The 25,299-nt window shown below is 33.9% G+C and overlaps 1 protein-coding gene across 10 annotated transcripts in view; it reads left to right on the forward strand.

The window, feature by feature from the left end:
* The window catches only part of SMAD9 (SMAD family member 9), a 104,583-nt gene that overhangs the window by 40,390 nt on the left and 38,894 nt on the right, over positions 1-25,299 (forward strand). The window contains exons 1-2 of one of the 10 annotated variants that reach the window (XM_074304896.1): positions 11,747-11,769; positions 14,357-14,392. The exons of 8 other annotated variants lie outside the window; for them this stretch is intronic. The gene's annotated coding sequence lies outside the window, so the exon portion shown is untranslated. Of the gene's footprint in view, positions 1-11,746; positions 11,770-14,356; positions 14,393-25,299 lie in introns of those variants that run through there. One more of the 10 variants, XM_074304897.1, reaches the window with a different exon arrangement.

Here is a 25,299-nt window from a genome sequence, read left to right on the forward strand (position 1 = left end):
TACCTTATTTTTTTATTTCTAACAACTATTTATGAAGTGACTCGTATAGTACCCTAAGTAATGGGGTTACAAAGGCAAAGGTGAGATAAGTCTGTGCTCCAAAGAAAGTTATATTTTGTTGCATGATACAACATGTACATGTGACACTGCCTACTCTGGTTCCGTTGCCTAAAGACAGATGTCTCTCCACTAGGGTTCTGTAGAACCCTTTAGGGGGCTGAGGGTAGTCAGTCTCTCTGCCATTGACTCAAGCCCCCCAAAATGGTGTTCTTTTATTTTAGAAATTTCTTGCATCCTAGTTTGATTTAACCACTTAATAGAATAGCTTTTATAAAGGAATATTTACTTCAAAAATATAACAATGATTAATCAATAACACCTATTACATGCTGGATACTGTTCTAAGTAGTGGTAATACAAAATGATGTAAAAGAGTCCTTGCCCTCTAGAAACTTATAATCTAATTAGGGAGACAATGTATTAGTAAATAAACAAAAGAAAGGATTTGAGTTGCTACTTAAAGGAAACTAGAGAAGTCAATAGGCAAAGTTGAAGAGGGAGAGCATTCTAGATGTGAAAGACGCTGGAGTGGAGAGATGGAGTGCCTTTTTTGTGGACTGCCAGGAGGTCATAATAAATATTTAAATACTGTCCCTAACACTTTATATCACCTAAATCTATCACTGAAGAGGAAAAGGAGGATTAAGTTCTTAGATTGACTCATTCTTATATAGCATGGTTCCACTAAGTTTTAAGCCATATCCCATCATTTTCCACACCACCTCAATTTCGTTCTTTTTAAATATAGGTTAAACATTTGCAATTCTTTTAAGCAAATTTTCATGTTTGTTATGTTGTACAAAAAACATCAGACCAAATGGGGGAAAAACCATGAGAAAGAAAACAAAAATGCTAGGATTCATTCTTCATAGTTCTCTCTCTGGATGTAGATGGCTTTTTCAATCCCAAGTCTATTGGAATTACCTTGAATTAAGTATTTATTTAATATTTACCTTAAATTAAGTAATTATTAAGAAGAGCCCTGTCCGTTATAGTTGATCATCAAACGGTCTTGTCATTACTGTGTACAATGTTCCCTTGGTTCCACTCTTATCACTCAGCATCACTTCAATTAAATCTTATCAGGCTTTCCTGAAATCAGTAGGTTCATCATTTCTTATGGAATAATATTAATTATTCCATCAAATGCATATACCACAACTAATTCAGCCATTCCTCAATTGATAGACAGCCATTCAATTTCTAGTTCCTTGCCTCTATAAAAAGAGGTAAAAACATTTTTGCACATGTGGGTCCTTTCCCCTCTTTTATGATATCTTTGGGATACAGATCTACTAGTGACACTGCTGAATCAAAATATGGACATTAACTTCCTTCTTAGGACTTCTGTGCTGGGCTGGCAGCAACATCTGACCTGGAATTCTGATTCCAGTATTTTGACTTGACTTCCCATGTCTGAAAACACCACAAGCAAATAGAAATGAGAAAGGACAAACAACACAGGCCAAAATCCAAAGACCTTATTCTTAGGGACACAGAGTCTAAAAGGGATAGGGAGGAAAGTATCTCATTCCCCACATCTAACTCAAAACATAGTGCTTATATTTCAATTGAACAGAACCTTCACCTCTTAAATACTGTGTGTGTGTGTGGGGGGGGAATGAGAAAGTCTGGTTGTTTTAAGGATATAGCCTGTTCTGGCTTTATAGCCTGTTGAAAAAAGCTGCTCCTGCTCATCTAGCATGGGAATACAGGATATCCTTTCCCAGAAGCAGATCCATGCTATCTTCTATATGGGTGCCTCCACCTTAGGTGTTATAGAGATGCAAAAATCTGGATTATGTTTTATATATATGTATATATATATACATATATATATATATAATACACACACAAAAGAAATAGAACATAATTTGAAGATGGTAAAAATACTAACAACTAGGGGATTAGAAAGAATTTCTCTAGCAAGTGATAGCTGAGTTGAGTTTTGAAGAAAGCTGAAGTTTTGAAAAGACAAAGATGGGAATGCACTTCAATGATGGGAGACTAACTCTCTGAAGGTTTGGTGCCTGGGGATGGAATGCAGAATCCAGCAAACAGTTTGTATTCTGATTTGGCAGAAATGTTCTGTATTTGAAGGATAGTAACATGGAATAAATCTAAAGAGGTAGTTGGAGACAAATTGTGTATGGCATTAAGGATTTTGGAAAGTGTCAGCTTGAGGATCATGTTTTCTTCTGAAGACCATAAGGATCTAAAATATATATTTTAGCAGGACTGATGACATGGCCAAACCTTTCAGGTTAATACATGATAAAGGAACTACATGAACATTTTTAGAGAAGAGGGAGGGCTAGATTTGGAATTTCACTGGTGTAATAGAGAATTCTTGATGAAGGAACTCCCTTACCAATGCAGACTGGCAGCTTTTCTTAAACTTATGATTTGAGAGTGTTACTGTGGGGAAGCAGACTGAAAAATGGACTGATTTACCCAGCACCACCTGACCTGTGACTGGTAGGTCGGAATAAAGGTTTAAATTTAGATCTTCTTGACTGCAAAATTAATTCTCTATCAACTATATCATACTGCCTCTTGTGTATTCTCACGCATATATTTTTATTTATATATTTATATTAAATATATGAAAAAATGGATAGAGAACTGGTTTCAGAGTTAGGAAGATGTGTGTTTAATTCTTCCTTCTGGCAACTAGTAAATGTGTGACCCTGGGCAAGGCCCTTAACTTTTTGGTGCCTTGCTACCTTACCTAGTTCTACTAATATTTATTATGTACCTGGATATATACATATGTGTGTGTGTATATATATATATATATATATATATATATGTATGTGTGTATGTGTATACATACATTGATTGAAATGACTAAAGATTTACTCTTGTATTTTGTCTGTGCAGAACTTTTTAATTTTTATGTAATTAAAAAATCCATTTTATTTCTTGTGATCTTTTCTATCCCTTTCCTTAGTACAATTTAACATTTTCTTAATAGCTTGGTATCAGTAGTTATTTTACTGTGAGAGTGCGATACAATAACGCTCCCCAGTTGTGATACACAGAACTATATTCCCCATAGTTAATGGCCACAGAGCTATCACATTTTTTTTATTAAAGCTTTTTATTTTCAAAACACATGCGTGGATAATTTTTCAACATTAACCCTTGCAAAATCTTGTGTTCCAATTTTCTCTTCTTCCCCCCACCCTATCTCCTAGATGCTAAGTAATCCAGTATATGTTAAACATGGTAAAATATATGTTAACTCCAATATATTTGTATATATTTATACATTTATCTTGCTACACAAGAAAAATCAAATCAAAAAGGAAAAAAAAAGAAAAAATAAAATGCAAGCAAACAGCAATAAAAAGAGTGGAAATGTTATGTTGTAATCCACATTCAATTCCCACAGTCTTCTCTTTGGGTGTAGATTGCTCTCTTCATCACAAGATTATAGAACTGGCCAGACTCATCTCATTGTTGAAAAGAGCCATGCCCATCAGAATTGATCATCATATCATCTTCTGTTGCCACATACAGTGATCTCATGATTCTGCTCATTTCACTTAGCATCAGTTCATGTAAGTCTCTGAAATCATCTTGCTGATCATTTCTTAGAGAACAATAATATTCCATAACATTCATATACCATAACTTATTCAGTCATTCTCCAACTAATGGGCATCCCTCAAATTTCCAGTTTCTTGCTACTACAAAAAGGGCTGCCATAAACATTTTTGCACATGTATCACAATTCTAAATAGCTGGTCTGTCTTCTTGTCATTTCTTATTGTCTTTATATCTGTGTGTAGGAAACTCCCCTCCTTGCTAATATAATTTGCTTCTTTTAATCTGTTGTTGGCTAGGAAACCAGATAAATATTGTTATGACTGTTTCTAAATTAAGAATAAATAGTCTCTAAGTTAGGGCCTGAGGGATTCTGCTAAGAAATAAAATGAATAAACCTTGCTGTATGAACTTTGTGGCATCTTTATTAGTTTGATCAACAACCTTTAATGCTTTCTGGTTCTTAACTATGTTACAAATAAGTGATTTTTTTTGAGAAGTGACATCTAGATAAATGAAATATAATGGTAAATTGCATGATCTGCCCCTTTGGTCAATTGAAAATCTGGTTTTCAAGCCATTATCTTGGGAAGTGAAGCATTATGTACATTTTTAGGCTTACGAGGCACTTCCACATATTTCTTTACTGCTCCTAATGGTCTTAGATGAGTATATTACAACACAGAAGCTTGTGCTGAGGTTGATCACACTATGAATTGCATTAATCATAACTGTAGCTAACCCCTCTTCTCCCAAGCCTATGGAGAGAGATGATTCTGTGCACTCTGATTGAAAATATTTTCTTTCTACACATGTGCTCTGGGTCAGTATTTGTCCCTCTCTGTCTCAGGATATAGTGTATTTAAAAGTTCTCCACTGTAGTTTGTAGCATACCAGTCTAATCTCATGTATATGGATGTTTCTCTGTATGCCCTATTTATTTAGCATCTACCAAACTCCTGTGAAGTATCTGATATATACAATGGCCTGTGATAGATGAAAACCAGCATAAGCCCTCAGGAATCTTATAGCCTAATGGTTCAATAGCTAGAAAGGAGGACAAAGTTCCATATCAGTAAAAGGTATGATATATATATATATATGGGATAGATAGAGACATTTTCAGTGGCAGCAGGAGTGGAGGGCAAAGTTCTTCAGCTATGCCCCACTCCAGGGTTGCTAGGTGCCTCCCTGTGGCTCTGGAAACTTCAAGACAATTTGCATGAGTTGAACATTAATATGAAGAGAATTATGGGAGCTGAAAAATAATAACTGTACTGGGAGTGAAGAGCTGAGAATGAAGGCTGGGTGGTGGTGGTGGTACAATCTTTCTGATGAAAAACCAGTGAATTAAGAAAAAGTCTGAATAGCTACCTGAATAATCACTTTGTACTTCAGCTTGATGTAATGAGATCTTATTATCAAAGGACTGCAAATATGTTGATTAGTCCCCAAGGGGGGGGTTGGTCCAGGTCATTTTCCCAGTTGAATAGTGACCCTTTTTGGAAGTAGGTGATAGCTTTAGCTTTAGCAGATGGCATTAGCAGCAGTAGCAGTATCAGGCTTGCAGAACTGCTTCAGATGAGATGTGGGTGCATTAGCTACTTTGGATACAAAACAGTGGGTTAGAGTAAAGTTAGTAAGGGAACAGAAATGGCTAGGGGATCTGTGGAATCATGCAGAAGAGATGTGAGAGGTGCAGTCAAGAAACAGCAGGTGCTACTACAGTTTACCAAGAGATGAATCAGTGAGTAGTGTTCTGGTCATGATGCAATCACCTTGGAGAGTAAATTGTCTAAGAAGTATTCCCTCCCTCCATTGGAGCCAGGGAAATTTTACTCCCATTTGTGGAGGGAATCTAAAAATAATTCTATTGCTGGATTTTTCTGGTATTTACTTAGCTATTCAGCTCCAATTAAATGCTTTGCTACTTGCCTTTTGGATCCTGTTTGATTGCTTGATATAAAGTTTGTACCATATTAGTATGTGATTACTAAAAATTTGCTAGCCTGTACTTGAGAAAGTAAGAGATTTCAGAATCATATTGTGTGTATATACTCAAGTATGTATGGACATTTATGATTATAATCTCTATGTCCTCTTGTTTCTCCCCTAAATCTGTGTCCTCCCTCTCTCATAGGGAATTAAAACCTAGCCCAGGGCTTTTTTATTGTTTAAATAGTCTTTTATTCCTATTAAAGAAAGAATATTAATTCTGTAATCTGAATTTTAGAAAAAGTCTGTCAGAAATAATTTTTAATTAATTTAACAATATTTTAAATCCAAAGAGGGAAACTTTTGAACCAATCTAGCCTCTCCCTTCCCCCATCCCACTTCCTTCCTATACTTGGACATCTCCCTGAATCAAGACAATTTGAGGTAAAATTTATAGGAATCTTAAATAAAGAAAAAGTCACATTATTCCAAAATTCTGTTTTGGACCAGGCATGGTGACCCAAACTGATAATCCTTATTACTGGAGAAGGCTGAGACTGCTAGATCACTTGAGTTCAGGAGTTCTGAGATATAGTCAAGCTAAAGCAGAGCATTCGTCTACACTGAATCTCATACTGATATACTGAGACTCCAGAACTGAGGTATGGGGAGATCAGGATGCCTAAGGAGTCATGAATTTGCCTACATCAGAAAAATCAAACAGGTCAAAGTTTACATGCTGATCAATTTGGGGATGAGTTGAGTCTTTAAGTCAATGAACTTCCAGCCTGTGTGGAAAAAAAAAAAAAAAAGCCCAACCCCCCCCAAATGTTGGGTTAACATTTTAGGACAATGGTCAATTTGAACCATTAATCTTTAATTAGAACTACTCAGATCCTTCCTTGACTACAATCCTCAAGGACTGAAGGGGGCTTTCTTCTTTGTGATCAGTGTCTTACTTTTGAAATGGAAAAGCTTATACTTCCCTTAGGTGAGTCATAGCACTAATCTTTTAACGGGTGGAAAAAGCAATGTTCTTAACTATACTAGAACCATACTTGTTTATTATACTTTTCAATCCTTTCCTCAGGATTTTAACTTTTGTTCTTAATCTTTTACACATTTTCCACAGAAAATTCTGAAAAGGATTTAGATGAGAGAAATATTTATTTAATATTTAAAGTTGAACTAAAAAGAACATTTTCAATATTTTCAAATTTAATAATATGTTTTAGACAAGTTGTTATTGTTGATGGGGAGGGCTCTTTTTCACTCTTCTTTCTCTATTTTTCCTTTTTTCATTACTGATTTTGAACATATTCTTTAAAAGTCCCTACTCCTGATCACCAATACTATTTATTCAGTATTGGACAGTTCTGTTTCATCCATGTAACTTTTTGGTAAATTAAGTATCTGCAAGAGCAGCAAAGCATGAATAAGGTTGGAGTGAATTGGTCTAGCCCATAGCAAGGAAACCTTCAGGCAGTGTGGTCTAGTGTTACTCTTAACAAATATTATGAGAGTGACTATATTTCTTATCTAAATTAATAAAAATATTTTTGTTACTTATTATTTTCTTAATCCCTAACAATTTCAAATGAAATCTGCCAGTTTTTAAAGGAAGTAATCCCATTTTGCCTCTTTAGCCACTGGCCTTTTCTTTTACTCCTCCTCCTTCTCCTCCTCCTCCTCTTTTTCTTCCTTCTCTTCCTCCTGTTTCTTCTCCTCCTGTTCCTTTTCCTCCTTCTCCTGTTTCTTCTCCTCCTCCTCTTCCTCTTCCTCTTCCTCCTCCTCCTCTTCTTCCTCTTCTTCCCCTTCTCTCCAGGAATATAGATTTTTCTTGCAGAGTCATGGTGGGACAATCAGAGGGATTTGGCCTTGGAATCAATGACTAATTGGAGAACAGATATACAGTGTTATAATTACTTTCTCAATATGTGAGAATCTCTGGATACAATTATAGAATTATGAGCTAATGGGATTTAAAATTCAAAATGATTTTAGAGATCATTAGTCTAACACTCTGTTTTATAGGTAAAAACAACTGAATTCCAGGGAGGTCAAAACACTTATCTAATTGAGTAGCAGAGCAGGGAGTTGAACTATTTCTTCTTTGCCAAGCTGATTTCTCTTTCCCAAAATATGAAGTCACGGGTTCATTTTGAACTACATTTTTACTGTTTTTCACAATAAAAAAACTATTTCATCCAATGTAATATTTGTAGCATTATTGAAAATGATAGTAAAACCTTATAATTAATTTGTTATTAATAATTTAAGAGCAAAGTTTAAATTAGGATAAAACTTCAATATTCTTTTCAATTTTACATTGTAAATATATGTATTTAAAACTTTAAACTACCTGTAATTTCACTTACATGGGTAATCCCTTTAGAGAAACAGATCACAACTCCTCAATGACTTGGTATGACTTTGTTCTTTAAAATAATGTTCATTGTAAATATTGTTTTTCTAAAAAAGTAATAATTTAATCCATTCAGCATAGAAACTATATAATTCATATATTCTATATTATTATATCATATATAAATATATAGAATAGTTGTAAAATATATCAATTGAATTTTTAAAAATATAGATCTGTGATTTCTTGACATAGGAAAATCTCAATGAGAAAACTTCTGAGAATAGTGGTTCTTAAACTTTTTCAGGAGATTAGAGAGACTAATACTATTTTCATCATAATACAGCCAGGTCCCTGATTAATACAAATAATAAGTCCCATAAAGTGGTCTCATTATTTGAATTTATACTGCGTATTGCCATTGGTCTGGAACCAGTTACAATATTTTACATAGTAATTTCCACAAATGAGAATTTGAATGCATGTAAAATTTATAGGATTCATTATATTCATTAATGGAGACTTAACTGCAATAATATATTATTTGTTTATTAAAATACAGTACTCCTTTGTTTCCAGTAACATTGCCTTCATACATATCACAACAAATTCAATGTAGAAGCAGATGTGAGAATCCAGCTTTTTTTTATAGTAAGCCAGACATTAAAAAAATGTATAAAAATATATAAAAACTATCATTGTTATTACTTTTTCACTTTATAAAATAATTTTTTCATGAAAATGTCATTTATAGTATCATGTAATGAGTTTATTATTGTTTTTTAAAGAATTAATGCTTTTAAAATGTATTATTTAGGGGCAGCTAGATGGCACAGTGGTCAGAGCACTAGCTTTGAAGTTAGAAGGAACTGAGTTCAAATCTTGTCTCAGACCCTTAGCACTTCCTAGCTGGGCAAATTACATAACCCCAACTGCCTCACCAAAAAAAAAAGTATCATTTTTCATTTTCAATACAGTATTAATAGATATAACCTACATTTTAATAAAGGATCTTTGTGGTCTTCAATGATTTTCAAGAATATAAAGGGTCTTAATACCAAAAAAGTTTGATAATTGCTGCTCCATTACAGGTCCTTAGTGCTTTCCAACTCGATTTCTTATAGAGTTGCTTCAACATTGAAAGCTAAGTGGCTTCTTCATGGTCACACCACTAATATATTTCAGAAGCTGAACCTTTTCTTTACTTCTGACTTCTCTGTCTTCTTTCAAGTTCCAGCTAAAGTTCTATCTTCTATAGGTCTAATGAATTCTAGTGCCTTCCCTCTTTCGTTATTTCTGATTTATTCCATATCTTGTTTCTTTGTATGTAGTGATTTGTATGTTGTCTCCCAATTAATTAGACTGTAAAACTTTGACAGTAGGGATTGTCTTTTATCTTTCTTTGTATCCAAAGTGCTTGACACGAATTATATACAATGAGTGCTTAATAAATGTTTTTTGACCAACTGACCAACCAAACTTTGTTCTTTTATATCTTGGGGTTAACTAGACTATCTATCCAAGATTTAGATTATAAAATAATATAATATGTTTAAGTGAATGACAGTAATTATAATAATGATAATCTGATAAATTATTAATATTGATTCATAATATTCCAGTGGATGTAAATTTATTGACATACACATTGTCTCCAGAAGTGTAGATTATAACTCATCTAGATATGCCATCTCATTTTATGCTATTGTAATTCATCTTCTTCCATAAATCCTCCCTAGGGAGCCTACCCAGCATTCTGGAAGTTTTTTTCTAACTCATGGAAGGCATAAGAAGCTTGTGGTATATTAGCAAATGATTAATTAAGTACACGGAATGGCATAAGAGTTGTTATTAAAGAGAAATATGATTGAAAAGCAAGGTTCATTAGTCATATAGAAAAAAATTGAAGAAATAACAGATGGGCACCCCACATGTTGTATGGCTTTTCATATAATTTCAAGACATCTAGAATAATGCTAATAAATACCTATTTTAATATAGCTTAATAAATGTTTGTGTTGTTGATGATTACAAATTTTGCCAAGTAGTGGGACCATTTTAATTAAAAAGACTTGTTTATACCTGTAATAATTATAATGCTGAACAGTGTATAAAGAATACTGATAAAAAGGTTTTTTGGGTAGATATCTTAGAAAATATATCCCCAAATCAGTCTTTTTTACACTATTAGTTAAATCTACAATTTGTTTTTCATGATTAAAGATCAATTTATTTCTGATTATATTGTGGATGTACTTTGGTGAGGCTTCAATATATTTTTGAAAAGATGTTTAATATTTGGACCAATTTTCTTTTAGCTTCTAAAACAAGGGAAGAAGTATGGCTATTTGAAAAAAAAACAATAGGTTTGGAATCAGAGGATCTGTGTTGAATACTGGTTTAATTGTTCATAATCCATGTAACCTTGGGAAATGCATTACCTCTCTGGAACTCAATTTCTTCAGCTGTAAGAGAAAGAAATTTGAAAGACCTGAGGAGTTTTACAGCTCTTGATCCTGTGTGATTCTATAATTTTTGGACACTAGAGCAAATCTTAGGGCTATTTTCTTGTACATATTGGAAAAGAATAGATACAATGCCAGTCAAAATTAGTCAGAGGTACTTAGCATTTATGTCTGCAACCAAGCAGCATCCTATTTAGAACAACCTTCCGTTAATATTAGAATTGAGAGCACCAACTAATTTTCTTAAAGGTGACAATCAAGTAGAAAGCACTTTTACCACCCATTCACCTATATTGGATTTAAACTGATCATTGGAATTTAAAGGCTTTAAAAAACCCAGACATTTATTTGGCCCCAGTAAATTACATTTTTGCATGGAAAAATGTCTTCATGGCATCTGCTCTAAAGCATGTGGTCAGTCTTGCTTGCCTTTCAAGTGGTCTGGTTTATTTAAAAACATGAAAATGAGAGGTTGTTTTGCTCACTTTGTTGGAGCTTATTATTCATCTCAGATTCCCAAAAAAGAATGAAGTGCTGTATTTTTGCTATAGCCACATGGGAAGCAGACTGTGGATAGACTTTATGATAGAGAAGGGACAGTCAGAATAAGGATTATTTTTTTCCCAAAGAAAGAATTACTCTAATGTTGAACACATGGAGTTGATAGAGCTACTGTGTTAGGAAAACTGGAATAACAATGCATTTGCTGCATCAACAAATGGTTTCACCACACATTCATGTCAAAACCACATTTTTACATTTATTCCTGAGAGTTAACCAAAAGAGGGAAATCTTGAAAACCACTTGAAAGAAAAGAACATCATAAGATAAAAGAAACAGAATTTTTCTAAAAGTGGTAATGGGACAACTGTGGAAAAATAAACTGTTGTTTGGCCTTCTTAATACCCCTCATTTCTGCATGATTATTACTCACTGAAGAAGATATGTCTGCTATCTGGAATACCCCAATGGCCTTGCAATGTAGAATTAAGTTAATATCATAGAGTATACTATAAAACATTTCATAGATAGAATTAGCAAATCACACTTCTTAATAATGTCACATGTAGCATTTTACACATATTTATCTTAATTAGTTCTCACAAATTAGTATCTCCAAGAGATAGATGCTACTATTACTATCTCTACAGATGAGGAAAGTGGAGGTGGGAGAATTCAAGTGATTTGTTCCAGACCAAATAGCTAAGAAGTATCTGAATGGGGATTTGAATTCAACTTCCAGCACTTTAAGCCATCATCTGGCTATCCCTATTATTATCTTCTTCATCAAGAGAGACTTTTTGTCAAAAACAAACAAAAGAATTTTTGTTTTAGAATTATCTTTCATCTTTACCTCACTCCTTAATCATTTTCTTGTTTTTCTTATTACTAGTTAAACTTTGTACTCAATCTCAAAATGAAGAGGATCCCTTAGAGCTGGAATCTAATCAGCTAAAAAGTGAATCCATGGTAATATTATCAAGTCAGTTTTTTCAAAAGTCAGAAACAATCCCTGATAAGGAATCATATTAATTTAACAATAGGAAGTGGTCTATTAGAGATAAGGAGTTATAGAGCAAGAGGACTTTAAGTTTCTAAATGAGAGTGAAATAATGTAAAATATCATATAACCTCCAAAGTCAAGTTGCCATTCGAGGAGGGAAAATACAAACTGGAGAATGTGTCCTGTCACTACCATCTCTTAAGGATAGAGCATCCTGAGTGTTGGTATTTAAAAATTTTTTATTACTTTTTTAAAATTCTGAACTTCACAAACACCAAAAGGTGGGGGAGAATTCTTTTCCATGGGGAAAAAGGATTTTATGTGAAACTTTCTTATATATAGTTTACTTAAAAAATAAATAAAAGCTATTCCTTTCAAAGTTATTCTGCTTATTTGTGTTTCCATCTGAACTTCTTTGTTTTTATTTTTTTTTCTGTGCATTTATATAAATGATGTGTTACTCTATTTTCTTTCTTTCCTTTTCTTTATTTTTGAAAACAGTTTCAGTACCGACCTTTAATGTTGTGGCTGGCTAAAAACAAACACGGAAGACTTTTAGACAAAAACAAACATGGAAGAATAAAATACTTAGAATGAGGAGCCAATGACCCAAATTCATTCACTATGGATAAATAAAAATTTTATTGAAATCTTAGTGTTTTTAGCTTTGAACTGTATATTTTTTTGCTAGGCTGGTTTGATGAAAGAACCTCTGGTTAGGAGGATAGGAGAGCAACATTTAAAGCCCTTCACAATTTAGCTCCTGCCTACTGTTCCAGCTTTATTATTTAATCCTCCCCTTTGCAAACTTCAGTCCAGTAAAACTGGACTTTCTTTCTTTCTTTCTTTGCTTTCTTCACACTCCAGAATGTACCTCACATCTCTGGGTCGGTGTGTATATGGAATGCACTGTCTCTCCTGTAACTCTTGGTTTCCTTCAAATGCCACCTTCTATGAGAGCACTTTTTATATTTTTATCATGGTAGTATCTCCCTGTTCCCAAAATTACCTTGTATTTTTAAGTGTTTTTTTTTATTTTGTATGTTGCAGATATATATTATTGTGTACACCTTTCTCATTTTAGAATGTAAGCTAATTGAGGTCAGAGACTGTTTTTGTCTTTCTTTGTATGGTATCTGACTTATAGTAAATACTTAATTAATGCTTGATTAATTGACCTATAGTAATGAGGTCATAATTTGGGGCTCTGGTGAGGGAAGCTATTGTGATTATTTGAATTTCAGAAAGGAGGTTATTAAGAGTCCAGTCTCTGTCATCTTTGCCCTTCCACTGAAAAAACTGAAATAAGGGGTTATAAAAGTCAAAATGTGACCAGTACTATAAAACAGATGAGGAAAGTCTGATGAAATGGAGAACTGGGGGAGCTGCTGCATTGTCTTTGTGTTTGTGCTATAAAAGTTTAATTTCTGGCATGTATTTATTTAACTTTTGTTTCGTGAGAAATTTAGATTTCTGGAAATATTGTGGAACTAAGCCACTTAACCTGGTTTAAACATTATGCCACATATAACTAATAACAAAATCCTAAATAATAATATAAGGAGGAAAAAATTGGGTTTTGGTTTGAAATCTATGTTTCATGTTTTTTGTTTTGTTTTATTTTCTATAATACAAGAGGAAAAACTCAGTTTAATCATACTTTATCCACATATAACTGATAACATATTTGTATTTAGTAGCCATTATGATTTATTTAATGCCAAAATGAGTCTGTAAAAGCAAGAGGGGAAAAAATAGCAAGAGGAATACATTAAGTGTATGTATCACCTTTTGTTCAAACAGTTCAAATAATTGGATTTAGAAATGTATATTTTACCCTTATTATTTACTAAAGAAATGACTTTTGGAGATAATCTATTTGATTCCAAGATACATAAGTTAGACAGTTAGTGAAATGATAAACAGTGAAGTTTTTATACTCTGGAAGATGGGAGACACTTTTTTTAAACAAGCAGTTTTATAGAAGAAGAAATGTAGTTAGATTTTGGGAAAATTAAATTTGGTTTGGGGTAGAGAATAGGTATACTCATATTTCTAGGAGCTTTGCACATAACTTCAATTTTCCTGGAGAGAGGTCTGGCAAACAAGATTAATAAAATTGACTGGATGATTTGATTCAATTAACTCATTATTATATATCCCAAGGAAGTAATTTTAAAAATAATAATTATTTTTGCAAAATATTTATAGATACATTTTCCATAACAGCCCCATATGGCAATGTGGCAATAATGTAGGAGAATAGCCTTGTTTTGTTACATCAATGTAATGGTCTATAATATTGTTGTTATGAATTGTAACTATGGGGAAGAAAAAGAAATGTGAATAAAATAATGGAAAATGCCAAAAAAGTATATACATTTACTATATCTTCTTATTTGATGCTTCCATGCATTTATGAGCTCATTGATGTGGGTATTCTTTTTAGGAATGCAGAATACCATCGATCTGTAGTTCTTCAGTCCGTGAAACTGTTCTCCATGTCTTACAGTCCTCCACAGTGGGTGCATGCAAAGTACAAGCATCTTGCCTATAAATTTCTTGATATTACATGGATAATGTTGGAGCATCTGAACAAGATTCCTGTTATCCCTTAATATTAATAGTTGAATGGCCTACCTCCTCTGTTAGTCACAGATTGTTTTGATTATATTCTTTATATGGTGTCTTGTATGAAATTTTTTGGTAATATTCTATAGCGTGCTCATTCCTACAATATTTATCTTCATTGCTATTGGGATGAACTCTAAGTTTAATTATTTGGGGTCTTTCTCTCCCAAGAGGAGTTTTTTTTTTTTTTTTACTAGGTAAAAGAGACCATTTCTGTCTCTTTTCTTATATACCCTTAATTGTTGATTTGAGTGTTGCTTTGGTCAAACTGATACTTGTTAGAAACCTTAGCTTAAAAAGGCCAAGAACTCCCACTGCATCCAGGTCTTTTCCAGTGTTCTGATCTGGAGGTGCCAATTCACAATCCATCCTCATTTAAATCCAGTTCACTTGCATGTCATGACATTATCTCCCTGATATCTTGGTGATCTTTGAGAATGAAGGACAAATAGCAATGACTTGTGACATATGTTGCTCAATGCAACTTGATTAGAAGGATTCGGTTTAAAAGAGTGTTCTTTGCTTTAGAGAAAAGGGTGGAGTTGAACAACAGTGTTTTAATAAAACAGTCAAAGCCAACCCAGTTACTCTCCTACTCAATTATGAATTCAGTTCATCATTAGTCTTACTTGTCTATCCAAGATATATATATATATATATACATATATATATATATATATATATATATACTGACACAACAGTATTAGTCATTTTTCATCTATTTAGTTTTTTTTACCCGTTGTGAATAATTAGATCAAACTCTTTGTTTTAAGTGATTATTAATATTATTTAGGAAACTTCAAAATATTTGGTAGTTTGCTGCAAACTAGCAAAATATTGCCAACAAAGAAGAATTTCTGCATGACCTCACTATCTATAGGGAATCCTTCCATTTGGATTCTATTCTGGGCTTATCTTCTTTAATAATGACAAATGCTTTTTATGAGAAAATGTATTTTAATACATTATTTGATATTAGTAATAAAAATCATATAGCATTTCTTTAAAATTTTTTTGATAGTATTTTATTTTTCAAATACATGTAAAGATAGTTTTCACCATTCACTTTTGAAAGACTTTATGTTCCAGATTTTCCTCCCCTCTCCCCAAAACAGCAACAAATCTGACATAGGTTAAATATTTGCAATTCTTTTAAATATGTTTCCATAACATGGAAATATATTTCTTTTTCAACAGTGAATTGATTCAAACCAGTTCCAATTGTTCAGTTATAAAGAGAGCCATCTCCACACAAAGAGAGGATTGTGGGAACTGAGTATGAGCCACAACATAGCATTTTCACTTTCTGTTATTGTTTGCTTGCATTTTTGTTTTCCTTCTCAGGTTTTTCATTCTTTCTAGATTCAATTTTTCTTGTGCAAGATAATTGTATAAATATGTATACATATATTGGATTTAACATATATTTTAACATATTTAATATGTATTGGACTACCTGTCATCTAGGAGAGGGGGTGGGAGGAAGGAGGGGAAAATTTGGAACTGAAGATTTTGTAAGAGTCAATGTTGAAAAATTACTCATTCATATGTTTTGTAAATAAAAAGCTGTAATAATTTTTTAAAAATGTACATATCCATATTTGTCATATTATACAAGAAAAATCAGACCAAAAGGGAAAAATCCACAAGAAAGAAAAACAAACAAAAATAAACTACTATGCTTTGATTCATATTCAGTCTCCATAGTTCAATCTCTGAAAGCAGATAGTATTTTTCACCCCAAGACTATTGGAATCGCCTTGAATCACTTCATTGTTGAGAAGAGCCAAGTTTGTTACAGTTGATCATCATATAATCTTCTTGTTACTGTGTACAATGTTTTCTTGATTCTGCTTGCTTCACTCAGAATCGTTTTGTGCAAGGCTTCCCATGCATTTCTGAAATCAGCCTGCTCATCATTTATTATAGAACAGTAATATTTTATTACATTTCATATATCATAACTTATTCAACCATTTCCCAATTGATGGGCTTTCCGCTCAGTTTTAAGTTCCTATTATAAACATTTTTGCACATGTGGATCCTTTCCCCTCTTTTATGATCTCTTTGAAAATATACCATTTTTGTGACATGATATTTTTAACAGTTGTAAAAGAGACACACATGTGTTATCTCATTTGATCTTCCTAATAACTCCAGGAGGTATAGATAGATATAGGTATTGTTACTGTTCTTGTTTTACTAATAAGGAAAAAAATAACCTGGTGCTCATTGTCTTTTTATAATTTTCAAGGATCCTTGTGTGATTTTGATATGTGGATAAGAGATAGTTTTTTAGAGAAAAGCTTTTAAGATGTTGTTGAATTAAATGATCTTTAAAAATAAATAAATAAGCAGTAAGAGGAACAATTTACTTCATTCTCTGCAGCTTTTAGTCAGCTAAGTGACTTTAAAGATGTAGACTGCTTTAGAATATTTTTATTGAAAATCTGCCTATTTCTTTATCACACTTTAATTAAGAATAACATTCTTATATTTATACATTACACAAAAAATTTTTATGGAGATAGAAATGGAAATACATGGGTCAAGAGCAACTGAAATTTTCTTGGTCATTATTTTAGGAATTATAATAATAATGTCTATAATTTTATTCTAAGCATTTAGTATCCTCCCCTCTTTCAGATATCTTGAGATCATTATTGTGTAACCCTAAAATTGTTTCATTCTAATAGAACCTTCCTCTATAAATAGTCAAGTCAAATTTGTTGTTGTTGTTTAGTCATATTTAACTTTTCGTGAACTCAATTGGGATTTTCTTGGCAAAGATACTAGAGTGGTTTGCCTTTTCCTTCTATACAGTTCATGTTATTGATGAGGAAACTGAGGCAAACAAGGATAAGTGACTGGCCCAGGATCACATAAATAAGTATGAGGCCAGATTTGAACTCAGGAAAATGACGAGTCTTCCTTACTTCAAACCAAACACTATCTACCTAAGTGGATAATCCACCTTAGTCAATTTAATAAGCATTTATTAAGTGCTTGCTCCATGCAAACTTTATTGCACTAAATGCAATCTGTCTAGCTATCTACAAACACAATTGGAGATAATTTCATAGGGAAGGCATTGCCATTAAGGAGGAATTGGAAAGACTTCTTATAACATGTGAGATTTTACTTGAGAATTGAAGAAAACCAGAGAAGCCAAGAGACAGAGATAAGGAGGGAGATAGTTCTAGGTATAAGTGACAGCCAATGAAAATTTGGAGTCAGGGATGGAGTCTCTTGGAAAGATAAGAAATACCAATGATACCAGTGGCACTGGATTGTAGAGTACTTAGTGGGGATTAAGGAAAAAGAAGGTTTTCAGCTAGACAATCATTTGAAATGGTGAGGTATTCTCTTAATCCAGAGAACCCCACAAAATCATGCAAATCAAGGGGCTCAAATCTCTGGGGACACTTCAAGATCATCTATGAAGCAGCCCAGGCTATCAAGAAGGGCATGCATATCCAAAAAGCTACTTAGTACTTGAAGATATCATGTTGAAGAAATAATGTATTCTCTTTTCCAATATAATGATGGAGTTGGCAGGTGTACTTGAAGACAGGGTCGGTGGCCCAAAAAGTGCTGAGTTCTTATTATGTCTGCTTAAAAATGCAGAGAGTAATGCATAAGTGAAGGGTATGGATGTGGATTCTCTTGTCATAGAGCATATCAGGTTAATAAGGTGCCCAAAATGCAAAGGATGTACTTATAGGGCTCATGGTCAAATCAACCCATGCATGAATTCTCCTTGCCATATTGAGATGATACTTACTGAAAAGAAACAAATTGTTCCTAAACCAGAAATGGAAAAAACAAAAGCTTGTGGCATGGGAGTAAATATGACAATGCAAGTAAAAGTGAAATGAAATATTTAAAAACAAAAAAGGGGTATAAGAAGACTGGAAATGTAGGAAGGGGTCAGATTAATAAAGGCTTTAAAATGCAAAATGGGAATTTTATATTTGATCCTAGAAATTATATGGAGCCATTAGAGTTGGAGTAGGAGTGCCCACTGGCAGGACTCATACTGAATCACTTTGATAGCTAAATGGAAAATAGACTGGAGTGGGGAAGAGACTTGATACAAGGCTATCAATCATCCAAATGTGAGATGAGGGATTATACCAGCATGGTCACAATGTCAGAGGAAGATATTGTAAAGGTGAACTCAACAGGACTTGGCAACAGATTGAATATGGAAATGAGAACAAGGAATTTAGGATCATACCTGAGTTGCTAGTCTGAGTAACTGGGAAGATGCCCTTTACAGTAACAGAGAATTAAAGGAGAGAAGATAGATAAGGGGAACATGATAGGTTCAGTTTTGGATATGTTGAATTTAAGATGTCTTTGAGATATCCAGTTTGAAATTTCAAGTAGGAAGTGGAGATGTGAGACTAGAGGTTAGCAGAGTGGATAGAACTTAATAAGATCAGATAATCATTAGCATATATATAAGTGGCAGATAAAGATTTTTTTGAGGATGGAGAAAACATTTTATATATATCTATATCTATATATAAGATATATATATATATATATATATATAGATATCTCTCTCTCTCTCTCTCTCTCTCTCTCTCTCTCTCTCTCTCTCTATATATATATATATATATATATATATATATATATATATATATATATATATATATATATATATATATATATATATATATATATATATATATATTTGTAGGCAGTTAGGAACCATCCTGGTTAAAGTTATGTAACATATATTTATACTAGATCATGTTAGGTTTGTTTTTCTCTAGCTTTGTTCTGTATCATGTGTATAAGATCAAAGACCAAATAGTGAAAGTTGTTAGAGCCTGGGATGGGAATATATTTGCAATAAAATAAAGAGGTAAAGAACTGAACTACTTCACTGAGGGGTTAAGATGGAGAGGAGAAAGTGTATCAAATGCAAGAGTAATGGCCTGGAAAAGAATTGGATTGGAAGTCACAGGGCAAAGAACAAGATTAAGTGTTGTAAGATAGAAGAAAAATGGGATTGTGATTAGATAAATGAATTTCAGAGTTCATGGAACTGGATAACTTGTGGGTCATAATAATTAATATCAAGGATGTGATCATTTCTGTATGTAGTTAAACATGATGGAAGAATTATGGAAATGAATAAGTTGAGGAACTTGGAGGAAAGAGTGTTTGAGAGAGAACCTCTATATACCTACCGTGTGTGTGTGTGTGTGTGTGTGTGTGTGTGTGTGTGTGTGTGTATTCATTGAGGATTGAGGATGGAAGGGAAGTGTCCTGAAGATCAGATAATAACCACCAGATTTTTCATTGGGTGATAAATGTAGTTTGAATGAACTTCAAAGTATTAGAAGTGATGTTTATATAGGGAAAATCTAGTAGCAATGGGGAAGGAAGGAAGGAAATGCATAGTTATTAAGTACTTACAATGTGTCAGGCACTTTGCTAAGTGCTTTACTAAAATTATCTCATTTGATCCTCACAACAACCTTGAAAGCTATTATTATACCATTTTACAGTTGAGGAAACTACTTCAGACAGAGGCAAGGACCCTCTTTCCAAAATCTGATCCATTTGTTTTTCCTACTACTGTTTTCTTTAGTGCTTCTATTTTTTCCATGAAGCATGTGAGGTAATGTGATATTATTATTCGACTTTATCCCCTATAGTAATTTTTTTCAAAAAATGAGTTTGTTATTAAATTAGTTGGCAACTAGAGGGCACAGTGGATAAAAGTACCAGGTCTGGAGTCAGGAAGACTCATCTTCTAGAGCTCAAATCCAGCCTCAGATACTTAACAGCTGTGTGACTCTAGGCAAGTGACTTAACCCTATTTGCCTCAATTCTTCATCTAAAATGATCTGGAGACAAAAAGGGAAAACCATTCCAGTTCTTTGCCAAGAAAACATCAAATGGGGTTACAAAGTCAAACGTGACTGAAAAATAACCAATGTTGAATTAGTTATAATTCTTTTTCTTTTTCAATTGATTATTCTTTTTCTAGTTTCATCCTTAAATGCCTTTAGGATAATTAGTTGAGTCTCTCATTAAGCTTTTAGTAAACTTGTTTTTTCCTCTACTGTGCTTCACTATTTTATGAGTCAGTATTGCTCATTATCTTCCTTTGTAAAATTTTACAAAGTGATTTATATTTTAAACTAGTGTTATCCTTGGCTGCCAAACTATCATCTTGGTGAGAACAGCTAGTAGGTTTCCTGGCTAAGGTGGCGTAAAGATTCATAGTTTCCTCATTGTGGCTATTGATTTGCATCAGTTAAGCTTCTTTAGGAAATGATGGCCTGTGTTGATGCTCATCCTTTTGTCTTTTCCTATTTATTGCCATCATTAACTTATTTAAATAGAACAAGTTGGAGTTGCCTCAGAGTGCTTTATCTTTAAGATTCTTTGCCTGATCTTCCTTTGGGACTGACCTTTGATTTATAAGATCAGTATCTGAGCCAGTTTGGGCCTGTACCCAATCCCCAACTATTTGCTCAGGTTTCCCCAAAACAGCTTCTTCCCTATCTGAAAAGCCCGCCAAAAATCTGGCCTTCCAGGAATCAACCTGAGCTCCACCCTATGCTTCTTCAAGCAGATAAAGGCAGCAAAGGTGGTCAGAGTTGAAAGATGCCAGCCAAGATGCTTTGCATCAGAGACTCTCTATCCCCGCCGCCGTTGCTGTCGGTGTGTATCTTCCTCTATCTAATCCCTTTTACTAACCAGACCTTAACCTTGCTTCCAAACCTTGCAATAAATCTCTTTTTACCCATCTAGGTTTTCGGGCCTGTAAATTCATTTACAGGGGCCTCTCACCGCTGATAGACCTCATTTAACTTTGTATTCTTGCATTGAATCCTAAGGGGTTGCAGGGGAGCTCCATGTGACTCTCTGTACCCCAATCCTGCCACTAGACCTCAGTTAATCCTATTGAGGTATATATCTCACCATTAGGTATTTACCTCAATTATTTAGTTCATGTTACCTCATCAAAGCTACGCTTCTTTACTCCCAGGTGTTTCCCCTTTTGTTCCACCATGTCTTATAAGCCTTTGGACTGTCTTGTTTTTGACTTTTGAACCATATATTTCAGAGTATTTTTCACCAGTTCCCTTTACAATGAAGTCATGGAATTGTTAAATTAACATGTTGATCTAATTTGGAGAGTCCCACCTAATTCTTCACAGAAGTTTTTTCACTTCCTCTTTTTTTCTGACAAATGATAGCATACAAAATATGATTTTTTTTCGTGGCAGTCTTTTTGGGTTAACATTTCACATTTGTACTAAAATATGAAATAATCTAATGTACCTGAAATGATGTTTCTTGCTTCCTTTGGTCACAGGATAAATCATTCAAAAATCCCTTCCCTCTTCTGAATTTATCCATTAAAGTCAAGGATACCACCAACTTTTCAGTCATCCAACCTTGATATTAGTCATGACTGCTTTCATAGTCCCCATATGCAGTCTGTTGCCATCTTTTCTTTCTCTCATCCTCCCTCCTTATAATCAATCTATCCTCCATTTAGGATTGTAGTATCCATACTACAATCCATCCTCCATTTGGCTGCCGAAGTGATTTTCCTAAAGTACAAGTCTGACTATCTTACTTCCCCTATTCAATAAACTCTAGCAACTCCTTATTGTTTTTACTTGCAAATATAAAATTCTCTATTTGGATTTTTAAGTCCTTCACAACCCTGCTCCTTCCTATTTTTCCAGTTTTTGTATATATTACTTCTCTCCATGTATTCTACCATGCAGCAATATCTGCCTTTTTGCTCCTTGCACATGATAGTCTTTTTCCTGACTATGTCTTTTTTACTGGCTCATCCCTATTTAAATTCCTCTTTGATTCTGCTTCCTGGCTTCCTGAGAGATTCCTTGAATCATCATGTCCTCACTGACTGAACTCTTCTGGGCTTTTCTCAGGTCCTACAGAATCTTCTCATCCTGCAAGATCTTCCCTTCAACTAAGAAACTCATCACCTCTTCTGTACTCTCTGGACCTGCAACCCCTGCCTTCTGTTTGAAGAAAGTGAAGGGTAGACAGTAGAGAACTCCTCTTAGTTTCCCCATTTAAGAAGGGTGACCAAGACATCTGTCTCATAATTTTCCTCTGGTCTGTGTTCCTCTGGACTTTTGCAAATTCCCTCACTAACCTTTTCTCCTTTCTTACTCTGGCTCTACTCATCTTTTTTAGTTTCTATTGTTATCTTCTCCTACTAGATTGTGAGCTTCTTCCTTTGTAAATCCAGCATGTAGCACAATGTCTGCCATAGTGAACACTAGTAGTGCTTATTGACTGACCTCTAAGAAGGGTTTTGTATTCTCCCTACTGCTAGTGTCTTCTTACAATTCCTTCTTCTTCTTTACTATTTACAAATCTTGTATGTGCACAACTGTTTACATTAGAATATCATCTCCTAAGGCAAGGACCGTTTTTTTTGTTTTTTTTTTCTTCCCTTTGTAGTCCTATGCTATAAGAGAACCAGAAGAACATCTCTCCCATTTAGTGGTAAATTCCTTTTGTCTTAGGAATTTGTTTATTGGGTCAGTGCCTCTGCTTTTTGATATTAGACAAAGATCTCACATTTTTAGTACCAACAATTAAGGTAATTATAGACGTCCTAAAGACAGTGATTCCCATATGAGCTCTTTTCTGTCACTCTATCTTCATTATTACAGACCTTAGGAACCATTTTGTATTTTAATTTGTTTTCTGTATTGCCATGGGCTAAAGAATTTATTAACTAATGGGGATGAGCCTTTCTGTATTTAGCAAGAATGGGGCGGGGGGAGAAGGAAGAGGTGGGAGGGAGGCGATTACTCTATTTTCCTCAAAGCCTTTCTAATATGTTAATTTAACATGGTCAGAATATGTACTTTATTTTGAAAAACTAAGGTCACTTCTATACCATTTTGGAAGCAAAGTAGGACTTTATGGAGGCTGATTACAACTACATAAACTTTTTTTTAAAAACTATATTCATATTTATAGGTATCTAATAGAGGAATAGAATATGCATATGAGTTGTACATATAGTATAAAGAGGGAAGAATTCAGCCTAAATTTCACCTTCTCCTTGAGAATTTTTATGATTTTCCTTAGTTACTAGTGCCTCCTCTTGAACCAGTCATTTTGCATATATTTTGTTTATCAGGATAGTTTTGTTTATCAGGATGTTTTGTTCTTTTAGCCCAGAACTTTTTATAGTACTTTGTAGAAAATAGGCATTTAACGAATGTTTGTTGATTTATTGACAAGATAAAAGGCTTTTATTATTTTCTTTCTTTTTATCCCCCCCCCCACTGTCAAGAAGGATAAGAGGGGTGACAGACATTGTAGCTATTTACAGCCCACCAGTTAGGTATTGTATATATAACAAGAAATATTAGATTTTGGTTGAATAGAAGTGAATACTTTTTCCTAATGAAATCTGCTCCCTTGTAAAATACCTTTTTGTGCTTCAGTAACCTTTAATGTGCTACAGAGGAGATTTGTAATGATCAGGAAGGAAAAAGATGGAATTCTCTTTGATAATTTTGTGATGATAGATCTGAAATGGAAGGAGGTAAAAAGCAGTTGAGCTTCTAGAGAATTGTTGACAGCTGGCATAATGTCTGGAGTCAAAAAAACAAAACAAAACAAAACAAAAAACCTGAATTCAAATTCCACCTCAGATATTTACCAGCAGCTTAATGAATGAATAAATTAATGGTTTAATCATTTAAACTTGCCTGCCTCAATTTCTTCAACTGTGTGGAGATTTATTGAAATGTGAATATGGCTTCAAAGAGGGAAGGAAGGGTCCCAAATCCCAGCAGGTATTAATAAAGGAAGAGTCAAGCTTATAAGGAGCAAGAACAAAGTGGAGGGTCCTTTTCACCATAAGCCATAGTTGTACAGAGGTAGAATGTCCTTAGACTTCATGCTGCCCTAGATGTTCCAGAAAGTTAATGAGAGAGGGGATGATTCAAAAACAATCCCTAGGAGTTTAAGAGAAGGAGGAGCTTGCTGCAGTTTCCTGCCATGGGGCCAATAGGATGTGCCTGCAGGAGGATTGGGCACAGGATGAGAGTTTGTGCTTATACTTTGTGCACTAGGGGTGCACAAGGGGTAGAAACCTATCAGGGATTTTTGCATGGAGCTAAGAGGATGTCTCTAGTTGTCCTTGAGTTAAGTGATGCAGGCTATGGTGAAATATCAGGTTTCCTTTCAGATCCCAGGGATTTTACTGTATTTTAAGTTATCTAAGCTTCCAGGGTTAGTTGGAGTTGCGTTTCACTACCATTCAGGGTAGTTGTGAGGATCAAATAAGATAATACTATTTTGTAAAGCATTTAGCACAGAACCTGGCATGTAGCAGGCACTTAATAAATTTATGTTCCCTTTCCTCTTTCTCACAGATAGAAGGGATCATATGGTGATGAGTAGGAGTTGAGAAATAGGTCCCATAGAATGAGTATAGAATATGTAGAAAAGGTCATCTACTTCCTTTTCCAGCAGCCTGGAAATATGCCAGATAAAAAAACTCGAGCAGAAGATTTTTATAACCTCTATAATCAATTCTTTAAGATTTATTGACCATCTTCTATCAGACTTGGGATAAGGAATATATCTGCTTTAGAGAAGTAAAACTTACAGATATACAACAATCTTCCTCACCCTGATCACATTTGAAAATTGTGCTTCCTACAGGCCTATATCTACTATTTAGCAGAAGTTTTGAACATTTTAATAATAATAATAGCAATTAAATTTACATGGGCAGCTAGATG

This window comes from Sminthopsis crassicaudata, chromosome 3 (genome assembly GCF_048593235.1).
Source record: "Sminthopsis crassicaudata isolate SCR6 chromosome 3, ASM4859323v1, whole genome shotgun sequence".
Classification (NCBI taxonomy): Eukaryota; Metazoa; Chordata; class Mammalia; order Dasyuromorphia; family Dasyuridae; genus Sminthopsis; species Sminthopsis crassicaudata.